At 36.9% G+C, this 11,655-nt stretch overlaps 1 pseudogene; it reads right to left on the bottom strand.

Moving 5' to 3' along the window:
- Nucleotides 1-2,937: 2,937 nt before the first annotated feature.
- Nucleotides 2,938-6,218, bottom strand: LOC145095362 (uncharacterized; annotated as a pseudogene).
- Nucleotides 6,219-11,655: the final 5,437 nt, after the last annotated feature.

Below are 11,655 nucleotides of genomic sequence, written 5' to 3'. Positions count from 1 at the left end.
TATATATATATATATATATATATATATATATATATTCAGGTTCATTTGAGACCATGTTAATTTTGTGAGACCGTGAGACCAAATCTAAAAATAATTTTAAAATGCAAAATAAAAGAAAAAATCTAAAAATTCTTTTTTTAATTATTTATTTCGGAATTTTATTTCCCTAAAAAAAGTAAAAATAAATAAAAAAAAATTACCGTTTTTTTATAAATACGTGAAATATTCTAATAGAATATTACATTGTACATTTCTAATATGATTTTTAGAATGTTTAGAATATTCTACTAAATTTGCCAGATATGTAGAATATTCTAAATATTCTACTAAAATATGTAAAAAAAAATGTATTTTTTTGTATTTATTTTTGTATTTTTTTTGGTATTTTTTTGGTATTTTTTTGGAAAATATATATTCCGAAATTAATATTGGAAAAAAAATTTCGAAAATTTTCAATTATTTTGCATTTTAAAAATGTTTTTGTTTTATCTACTAAATTAGTAGCTAGGATTGCGTCTCACGGTCTCACAAAATTAGGTCGTCTCGCATTAACTATATATATATATATATATATATATATATATATATATATATATATATATATATATATATATATATATATATATATATATATATATGCACACACGCAACGACCCGGATTTTCTATGCAAAAATCTAAGAGAATTATCAGAGTTTCATCTACAAAATGAGGAATTCTACTTAAATTAAAACACTTTAAATGTAACATCCTGATTATTATAAAAATGTAAAGCAAATTTGGCTTTTCGGATGGGTCACGACGTAAGGGAAGCACCTTCACATCGTGACAAGGCCACGTTCTTCGGGCGCAATCTTTTGAGTGTCACAATGTAACAATCTATGGGTCATAACGTGACACTTGATTAGATGAAAAAACGCTAATTTCAGAGTTGGACCCTATTTAAAGGAAGTGAGGGGTTAGGGTTTCCTCCATCCTCAATCTCCATCACCTCCAAACACCCATTTAGCCAAACCCTAGCTCCTTTGAAACTTTTGAGCTCATTCTTGCAAGTTTTAGTGGTTTTGAAGGAATGAGAAGAAGTTGTGATGCCTAGTTTCCCCAAGAAATCTTTCATCATCCTTGTATGTAGCTTCTGGACTTTTGTAAGTCCTTAATCACTTATCATTTGACTTCATGCTTCTTAGATCTAAGCTTTATTCCATCTTTTGGTCCCATTTATGGTGATGGAATGGGTAGAAGAGATGAAGGACACAACATTGTGATCTCTTTGTGTCCCAAGAGCATATTGTTTAATAGATCTAGGTTGTGGTGGTGATTTGGGGCCTTGAATGGATTTTTGGTCATATTTCATATTTTGACCTAGGTTTGAGAAAGGACATGCATGGGGCATGCATGTCTATGAATTTTGGATTTTTATGGGTCATTAGGGTCCCTAAAGCCCTCTTGGAAGATTTGGATTGACTACTTTATGACTTAAGTACTTAATAGATTATTACATGGATTAAAGTTGTCATTAAGGACCTTGGACTTGAGATCTTGACTTAGAGTGATGTCTCAATGGATAAAGTTGGAAACTTTATCCATGAAGACCTTGGGACGAATCGGATATGAGATTTGGAGCTTGTGGAATCGATGGGTAATGGTTTAATATAATAAGTTGGGATAACCAGTTTTCATGTCATGACACTCTATGGGTCACGACGTGACAACTGAGTTTTCCCCAATTACCTTGGACTAATTCTCATTACGATGTGATGACCTATACATCACAACGTAACAACGGTTTGGATCGAGATTGAGTTAAGTTGAGTTTGAGTTGAATCGCGACTTAGTTGGGACTAGGTTGATTTCGTTTCTCACGTCGTGACCACTACAAGAAAAATGTGATTTTTCTAGGGAAGGTTGCTATGGAACGTATTTTCGTTGTTAATCTACAATGGATCGTGCTATGGAATGTCGTTCCATATCAATGTTGCTACCACATTTTCTACGGATTTTATTTATGGTAGCGAGAGTGGGAGTTGCTAGGGAAAATGCTACCGACTCCATATCCGTTGGTATTATGCTACCGATAGTTTTATGGAACAAAAATTCGTAGCAATATTCCAACGAAATTTGTTACCAAATCACTTTCCATTGTACTACTGCTATGGAATTCATCATCGTGGTTAAATATGCAATGGAGTTCGTGACGGAAACCAATTCCATAATTGAATTGCTATGGAAGTACCATTCGTAGGTATTTGCTAGGAAATTCTTCTATGGAATATGATTTGTTTGCTTGTTTTGCTACGGAACAAAACGCGTAGCTAGTTTATTGGGATGTTGTATGCTTAATAAATTTTGTTATACCATGGATGAATTATTATTATGATCATTGGAGTGTGTAAGATATGGTTTGAATGAAATGTTTTTGAATTGATAATATGTGGCATAAACTAATGGCTAAAAAATGTAAAAATGAATAGATATTGCTGGCAAGCAGACTCGAACTTAAGCTTATGCTAGAAAAAGGCGCGGTTAAGCCAGTTGTGCTAATCAAGTTGTGTATAATTTATTGAAAACATAGTATTATAATGAATAATTAACAACGAATTCATTACAAAGTTATTTTTAATTACATTAACCGGGCATGTTAAAGTATATATAATCTATGTAGATTATTTTCCTTAATAACGAATTCATTACAAACTTATTTTTAATTACATTAAGTATACTTCATCACAAAAATAACATGGGTTTTACAAATACTTCATCCTACTCAAACAACATAGCAAGAAAAAATGACTAAAATGTCCTTTTAACAGAATGGTGTAAACACAAAAAAACATCCTGGGGCGAAGCCCGGGCTTTCTTACTAGTTTACATTTATGTATTGATATTAAACCAAATTACAAATTAAACTCATCGCAAAAAAATTAAACACACAAAAACATCTAGTCATTATCTTCTTCCTCCTCTTCTTCTTCATCCTCTTCTTCTTCATTGCTCAATGTATTATACTCATAACTACCCTCGTTGTTAGGAATACCATCATTGTCGTCCTCGTGAATTTCACCTTTTTCATCAATATTATTTTTGTTATCTGAACCGTTGCTTGACATTTCGTGATCATCATCATGATTGTCAGTATCGGCTAGACTTGGTATAATGATTTCATTTGATTCAACTTCATCTTCTTGGAAATCAACGTCTTTCTGAGGATGATTTTCATCGGTCCAACCACGAGGTTTAACTTTAAATACATCCCACCAATCTGAGTTGTTTGTTTTTGAACTTGGGTAGGGAATGTAACACACTTGAGTGGCTTGCATGGCTAAAACAAATGGCTCGAACTTGTTGTATTTTCTTTTGACAGTTATCTCGACCAAGTTATATTGTTTGTGAACCTTAACTCCTATGTTAGGTGTTGGATCGTACCAATGACATTTAAACAAAATTGTGGTTTTAATTGGGTAACCAGGGTACTCGACTTCTAAAATTTCCTCTACCTTACCATAATAATAACCTCCTTGTCTACTAACACACAATCCGTTATTGGTTGTTGATTTGTTCAGACTATGAGCTTCTGTGTGAAACTTGTAACCATTGACAAAGTATACACTATATAATTTCACTTTTTTGAATGGCATTTTGGAAAGGTCAGATATATACTTGTTGTTTATCGGGATCTTACGTGCCTATATGAAAAATGGTAAAACACTTAATTAGAGTTAATTATAATAATAACAAAAAATAATAATTTTTAAAAAATACAAAAATAATACCCACATAGTTTTCAAACCATAATGCAAAGTTCTTCTCAACTTCAGCTGCAATGACCTGTTCATCCATATCCCCCATAAGTTCATTCAAATGTTCTTCAAATATTTTGTATATCAACATTTCAATAACATTTTAAGGTAACTATGAATGTAATAAACAAAATCATGCATGTAAATGTTATTCGATCATAGCAATTACACACCAAATGATTATTATAGTTAAAAGTCATGCATATATTACGTACGAACTTGATGTAATGCTTGATCTTATCTTTGTTAAGGAGTATGTAAGTTTGGGCAGCATGCACTTCCTCATCAGACATCATTTTAATCGTGAATCTTCCATAATGACGCACATGATATGAAAATATATCTAACATGTTGTTGTTAGCATCCGCTTGCTCATCTCCTCCTCCATCATCATTTCGAGGCAACTTTCTATTACATGTGGGGACACTAGTCTCGAAATAATGAGAGCAAAATATTGATGCTTCACGTAGCAAGTACGCATTAACAACGGACCCTTCCACTCGAGCTTTATTTTTCACATCTTTTTTCAACTGATTTAGATACCTATAGTGAAGATTATTTAAATTAACTTACAAAATAGCAACATACATTACGATGTACCATACAAAACTTTCAAATGGATACATCCACCGATATTGGACATGACCGACTATCTTTGCTTCGTATGGCAAATGTACTAGTAAATGTTTCATGGAGTTAAAAATACCAGGGACAAAGTTGGTCTCTAATTTACATAATATTATTGGGATCTCGGTTTCAATCCTTTCCATGTCTTTTGTTGTGATTGATGTTGTTGTTAATGTTTTGAAGAAAATACTCAACTCTATTAATGCTTCCCACACTTGTTGTGGCAACATCTCACGAAATACAATTGGCATCACTCTTTGCATAAAAACATGCCAATCGTGGCTTTTCATTCCGAACAGTATACACCCTGTTAAATCAACACACCTCCCCAAATTAGAAACATAACCATCGGGGAAATGCAATTTCTCCACCTATTGGCATATGGATTTCTTTTGATTCCTGTCCAGAGTGTAGTATGTTCTTTCATTATCTTCGACTCCTTTTTTCTTCCTACAATAGAGCTTCAGATCTCTTCTGTCTGCTACATTGTCTTTCGTCTTCCCCTTGACATCCATTACAATGTAAAAAAAGTTTTCAAATACATTTTTAACAATATGCATAATATCAAAATTATGTCTAATGAGGTTTGTTTTCCAATATGGTAATTCCCAAAATATGCTTTTCTTTTTCTAACCATGATCGCCACATCTTTTGTTTACATCATCAGCATTTAGTTCAGCCACTTTTACCAAACCTAATTGTTCAATCTCCCTTAAAGTTTGTTCACCATTCTTACTTGGAGGAGGACCTTCTATCACTTGACGATTTTTCCTTAACTTATTTTTATCCGTTCTATATGGGTGATTTACCTGTAGAAATCTTCTATGGCAGTCAAACCATGACATCTTATTGCCATTCTCTAGTCTGAATGCCTGTGTATGTTTCCCACAGTGTGGACATGCTAGCTTACCTGCTGTAGACCATCCGTCCAGCATTGCATATGCTGGAAAATCACTTATTGTCCACATCAAAGCTGCTCTTATATGGAAATTTTGTTTTAAAGATATATAATATGTTACTACGCCTTCTTCCCATAATTTCTCTATCTCTGCAACAACTGGTTGCAAAAATACATCTATTTTATGCTTAGGGTTTGACGGACCTGGCACAAGCGCGGTCAAAAACATGTAAGGCTCTTTCATGCACATAGCAGGAGGCAAATTATAAGGTGTTATAATAATAGGCCAAGATGAATTTTGTTTTCCAAATGCTCCATGTCGTGCAAACCCATCTGTACTTAGGCCTAATCTTACGTTACATACTTCTGCTGCAAATGAAGGATGACTTTTGTCAAAGTGCTTCCAAGCTTCTGAATCGGATGGATGACACATTACTCCAACATCATGTCCATGATTCTCGGAGTGCCATCGCATGGAAGCGGTTGTACCTTGTGAAGCATACAGTCTCTTCAACCTTGGAGTCAAAGGAAAGTAATGCATTTTCTTGAAGGATACACGAGAACATCTGGCCAAATTTTTCGATCGTTTATACCTATCTGAATTGCAGAATTTGCACCGATAAAGATCTTTGTCTTGCCTCCAGTATATCATACATCCAGATCTACAGCAGTCAATCATCTCCACAGGCAAACCTAGTGTTTGTATTAAATTTTTGCTCTCGCATAAACTACCTAGCATATTATTCTCCTCCGGTAACACATCATTTATCAACAGACATATAGCATCATAACTTTGCTCAGGTATGCGATACTCTGATTTTATATTCAATAGTCTAGCTATAGCAGATAGTTGTGTCACTTTTTTTACATGTTGGCCACAATTCTTTATCGGCTGCATCTAGCTATCAAAGAATTTTTTGTCTAGTGCATTCGGCTCCTCTTCATGATCACTATTATTTAAATCAGGAGCCATTGCATTTATGACCATATTGATGGGTTTGAGCCATAAGAACTTTCCTATGTGCACATGCAAACCCTAATGCTTGGATCTAGGTTTCTCTAATTGAACATGCATTGTATCCAAGACTTACAATTCTAGATCTATTGAAAACAATTGAATCTAATCATATGAAATCGGATCTAGAACAATACCTTGAGTTACTTGCTTAATACTTCTTCTTCTTGGAGCTTAGAGTCACAATTGTCACTCCTCTAATGGCTTACAAACACCAACTAGCAAGAGGATGATCTTGAGAGAGAGAGGAGGGTGAAAAATCGGCTCTAGGGTTTCTTGCCTTGCATGAATTCCGATTTCCCTCACCCAAGGGATCTATTTATACTATGAGCCACTAGGGTTTCACCCTTAACCCTAATTGAATAACTTAGGCCCTAAGCAATCCAAGATCCTCCAAGATATTAGGCTTGGACGATTTTAAGGTCTCCCAACCCTAAAATCCGTCCACTCTTATATCCATAAGGATACATAGCCCAAAACACAACTATCACACATTTGACAGTTTATGCCCCTTTATTCAATTAACCTCTTTAAGTCACCAAATTAATTCTCAATTAATATATGACTTATATTAATCAAATATCATTATTATTACTTTAATATATTATTCTCATAATATATTAACAATAATATCTCTTCTCTCTTAACAAATCATCGTGTCAAGTTACTATGGTGAAGGTAACCCAAAAGGATCATGCACAACCGTGTCAAGTACTTACTAAATATAGTTACAGCCTTAGACACTAATCCAACAGTCTCCCACTTGGATAAGTCTATTAACTATATATGCAAACACAATCCGATTAGCAATCGTTGCTCTCAAAGACGCTGTCAAAATCTGATCTTATCAGTATCCTGTCCTTTAGATAAGGGATCGTACAGTCCTCTGTTTAGATATTATGCAGACAATCTCATGAAACTTATTATCCAGCAGTTGGTTTCTCGATCTCAGATTCATTTGACATAGAACTTAATTGAACACATCAATTCAGTCCGGACCGGGCCCGGCACATAAGTCAAATCAAATCATCGATGGGCCCTGATATCGCTTTTACCCTCTTAGGATAAAAGTAACAGATAAACTTTGACTTATATGCATTTATTATTTACTAATCAATCATACATAACAATGCGTTTTATGACATCAATTTACTGATGCGCTTTCGCATTTTCAATGCACAACCAAATAATAAACAATAAACCATATATCTTGGTTTTAAGACCATATGATATTATTGTCTTGCGAGCACTTGTGTCACATTCCATAAAGTGATTCCAGCAAGCGCGGTTTTATTCCAATGCTCAAAACTTGTTCATAAGTACTCATGAACGTTGCAGCAAACCTTTGTTATGTCTAATACCTTTTAGACAATCTACACACCAATTCATGACAACCTTCATTCATACCTACTTCCAACATATGAACAATTATGGACCATTTGAATAATTCGATTATTCTTAATAACTCAATTATTCAGGAAGTCAAAACATGCAAAGTGAAACAATAGTTAAACAATTAACATGAGACAGTAGCTTTACTTATAAATAATACTCCTTTATTTAATCATCAAATGTCAATTACATTTATCTATTACATGTTTCCAAAACTATCTAATCTAATCTAATATCGTCTTTCAGCCCAATACTCCTAGCGTGCTGCAAATGCTTAACCCTACTCAGTCCCTTCGTAAGCGGGTCTACTGGGTTATCCTCTGACGATACCCTCTTTACTACGAGGTGTCCTTCTTCTACTCGATGTCTAATAAAGTGATATTTTCTGTTGATATGCTGAGATCTACCATGATCCCTAGGTTCCTTGGTCAAGGCAACCGCTCTTTCATTATCACAGAAAATTTCCATAGGCTCCTTTATGGTAGGCACAAATCCAAGATCACCAATGATGTTCTTCAACCACATCGCCTCCTTTGATGCTTCGCTCGCTGCAATGTAATCTGATTCGCACATTGAATCAGCTACGGTTTCTTTTTTGGAACTTTTCCAAGTCACTGCTCCTCCATTAAGGGTAAAGATCCAGCCCAACTGCGAACGGTAGTTGTCCCTGTCGGTCTAGAATCTTGCGTCACTATACCCTCGCACCTTTAAGTCATCACTCCCTCCGATGACTAAAAACCATTCCTTGGTCCTCCGAAGGTACTTAAGTATATTCTTGACCGCAATCCAATGAGCTCTGCCATGATTCCCTTGATATCTACTGACCATGCTCAAAGCAAAGGCCACATCAGGGCGAGTACAAGTCATAGCGTACATGACTAAGCCAACTGCGGAAGCGTAGGGTACTCGGCTCATCTCAGCTATCTCGGCTTCTGTACTCGGACTTTGAGTCTTACTCAATTTGGCATTACTCTGTATCGGTAGTTCTCCCTTCTTCGAGTTTTCCATACTAAAACGTTTTAGTACTTTATCCAAGTAAGTATTCTGACTAAGTCCTATTAGTCTCATACTTCGTTCTCTCACTATCCTTATTCCCAAAATATAGGAAGCCTCTCCGAGGTCCTTCATAGCAAAGCACTTCCCGAGCCAGGACTTAACCTCCTGCAAAGTCGGGATGTCGTTTCCTATGAGTAGTATGTCATCGACATACAAAACTAGGAAGCTAACTATACTCCCACTGGCCTTGACATATACACATGATTCATCTTCACTTCGTAAAAATCCAAACTCTTTGACTTTCTCATCGAAGCAAAGATTCCATCTGCGAGATGCTTGCTTAAGTCCATAAATGGACTTCTGAAGCTTGCACACTCTATTGGGATGCTTCGGATCGACAAAACCCTCTGGCTGAGCCATGTAAACATCTTAAACCAACTTCCCATTAAGGAAAGCGGTCTTGACATCCATCTGCCATATCTCATAATCATGAAATGCAGCAATGGCTAGCACAACCCTAATAGGATTTATCTTAGCAACTGGCGAGAAGGTCTCATCATAGTCAACTCCGGGAGTTTGAGTAAAGCCCTTCGCAACCAGTCGTGCCTTATATGTATGTACATTCCCATCCACGTCGGTCTTCTTCTTGAAGATCCATTTGCACCCAACGGTCTTACGTCCGGGCACATTGTCAACCAAATTCCAAACTTGGTTCATCTAGATTTATTAGTGTACCATCACTAATATACGTGTCCCCTTCGGTAGTAATATGAAAACCATAAAACTGGGGTTGAACTCTAACTCTTTCGGAACGTCTAAGAGGTAAGGACTCGCCAATCGGTTCAACCGGAGTTTCCTCCTCGGGTTGAGCGCCAGCGTTAGATGTTCCTTCATCGCTCGATTCTTGTATCTCTTCAAGATCGATTTGCCTCCCACTGTCTCCTTGACTTATGAGTTCTTGCTCTCGGAAAACCCCTCTCCTCGCAACGAAGACAACATTGGCACTTGGTCTATAGAAGAGATATCCAAATAATTTCTGTGGGTAGCCGATGAAAATACATCGCTCACTACGAGGTTCGAGCTTGTCGTGAGTTTCTCGTCTTACGAAAACTTCACAGCCCCAAACCTTGATATGTGCTAACGAGGGAGCTTTCCCTGTCCACATCTCGTGAGGTGTTTTGGCAACCTTCTTTGTAGGCACTCGGTTAAGGATATGGGCGGCAGTCTTTAAGGCATACCGCCAGAATGAGATAGGTAGTGAAGCACGACTCGTCATAGAACGGACCATGTCTAACAGGGTTCGATTACGCCTTTCTGCCACACCATTCAACTGCGGTGTCCTAGGTGGCGTCAATTGTGAAACTATTCTGCATTCCTTGAGATAGTCGTGGAATTCAAGACTTAGGTACTCTCCTCCTCGATCGGATCGAAGCATCTTGATTTTCCTGCCCAATTGATTCTCCACTTCATTCTTAAACTCTTTGAACTTTTCAAATGTTTCTGACTTATGCTTGATCAAGTAAATATACCCATATCTACTATAATCATCGGTGAAAGTCACGTAGAAGCGGTTCCCATCCTTTTTGGTGGATCTAAAGGGCCCACACATGTCGGTGTGTATGAGATCCAATAAACCCTCACCCCTCTCACAAGTGCCAGTGAAGGGTGACTTTGTCATCTTTCCAAGTAAACAAGATTCTCACGTGTCATCTTCCCTAAGGTCGAATGACTCCAACACTCCATACTTTTGGAGTTGGGCTATGCACTTCTTGTTGACATGTCCAAGACGACAATGCCACAAGGATGCTCTATCCATACTATTGGAAGAATCCATACACAACACATCATTTCCTAGGTTATCTACAACCATAACAGTTTCATAAATTCCATTACAAGGCATTGCTTCAAAATATAAAACACCATTTAGATAAGCATAAATCGAACCATTCTCATTATTAAACGAATATCTAAATCCTTTTCTAAATAAACCATGAAAAGAAATTATGTTTCTTGCCATATCTGGCGAGTAGCAACAATTATTTAAATCTATATTCAATCCATTACTAAGCACTAAAGCATACACTCCAATCTTGGTAACAGGCGACGATCTTCTGTTCCCCATGATTAGATTTATTCTTCCAAGCTCCACATCCCTATTTCTTCCTAGTCCTTGCAAATCAGAACAAATGTGGTAACCACACCCTGTATCAAGAACCCAAGAAATAGCATGAGATGAATCATTAGATTTAATTGTGTATATACCTACAAAAGATGGCATGATCTTCCCATCCTTGATGGCTTGCAGATATTCCGGGCAGCTTCTCTTCCAATGCCCTATTTTGTGGCAATGATGGCACTCTGCCTCCTTTGGGGCTGGTTTGGGCTTAGCAGGATCAACCTTGGTCCCACTAGAAGAGGAACCATCTTGGGACTTTCCCTTGTAGTGGTTCTTCGAAGAATCCTTGCTCTTCTTGCCCCTTCCCTGCCTAATAGCCAAAACACGAGCAGCGGGTGGATTGGGAGTTGGCGTAACAGACTTGTCCTTGAGGTTGCTCACAGCAGTCCTTAGGAGCCCTTGGAGTTTGCTTAGGGTGACCTCTTCCTTGTTCATGTGGTAGGTCATCCTAAATTGGTTGTAGCATGAGGGCAAGGAGTGAAGAACAATGTCGATAGCCAAATCTTCCCCAAAATTGACATTCAACTTGCAAAGACGATCAATATACCTTTGCATCTTTTGCAAGTGCATGGGTAGAGACTCTCCACTTCCCATTTTAGCAATGATCATATTCGTTATGATCTCATAGTGCTCTTGCCTCGCGCTTTGGTGGTATCTCTCTATCAATTCTAGATGCATCTCATAAGGATACATGTCCTCATAGTATTTTTTGGAATTCGGAGTTCATCGTGGCTATCATGATGCAATGGACTTTCG

The sequence above is a fragment of the Lactuca serriola genome, chromosome 3 (genome assembly GCF_051521515.1).
Source record: "Lactuca serriola cultivar US96UC23 chromosome 3, Lser_US96UC23_V15, whole genome shotgun sequence".
Taxonomy (NCBI): Eukaryota; Viridiplantae; Streptophyta; class Magnoliopsida; order Asterales; family Asteraceae; genus Lactuca; species Lactuca serriola.
This window is presented reverse-complemented; position numbering and strand designations above follow the sequence as displayed.